This window comes from Orycteropus afer, unplaced genomic scaffold, assembly GCF_000298275.1.
Source record: "Orycteropus afer afer isolate SDZICR_OR568_19922 unplaced genomic scaffold, OryAfe1.0 scaffold00002, whole genome shotgun sequence".
Taxonomy (NCBI): Eukaryota; Metazoa; Chordata; class Mammalia; order Tubulidentata; family Orycteropodidae; genus Orycteropus; species Orycteropus afer.
In genome coordinates, this window is record NW_006921589.1 from 13865583 (window position 1) to 13866281 (window position 699).

A 699-nucleotide genomic window follows, 5' to 3' on the forward strand; every position below is an offset into this window, starting at 1 on the left:
GGGGCCGCCCAGTCTCGGCAGCATGTTGGCGGCGGTGAGCGCAGCGGCGGCGAGCTAGCGGGCAGGTGGTTCGACCCGAAGAGCGCGGGAGCCGCCTCCTCCACTTCTTTCTCCTCCCCGGGCCTCCGCAGCCGGGTCCTAAAGGGCCCTGCTTCTCCCCGCCCCCTGCCTTCTCCCCTCCCCCTTTTGGAGACCACCCCCTTCCCCCAACACTCCCGCGCGCGGGCATGTGTTGGCCGCGCACCTACTTGCCCACCCTCGGTTTGCCCCCCGCCTCTGTGGGTCTCCGATTCCTCTCCGGCCTTTGTCCCTCCACTGCCTTCTACGTCGGTCTCCCTGACTCCCAGGAAATAATAATAACTTGGGGGTTTGGGTGGGATCGCGTGGGAGTGGAGAGGAGTGGGTGCTTTTGTCTCCTATCTCAGTTCACTTCGGACGGACTTGGTTTGAGCGCTTCACATGTGCCTGGCACTGTACTGACTACTGGGGCTGAGGGTGTGTGGGAAGGATATAAAGGAAGTGCAACCTTCAAGTAGCTTTCAGTCTCTTTCAGCCCCTTATGATAAACAGCTTCCCAAATCCGGGAGCTCCTAGTAAGAATCAGAAATGCAATTTGGGCACTGGGAGACCTCCATACTCCTCCCCCTTCTATCCCCCCTCCTCTCCCGCCAATAATCCCTTAGCGACCTGGGTCCCCAG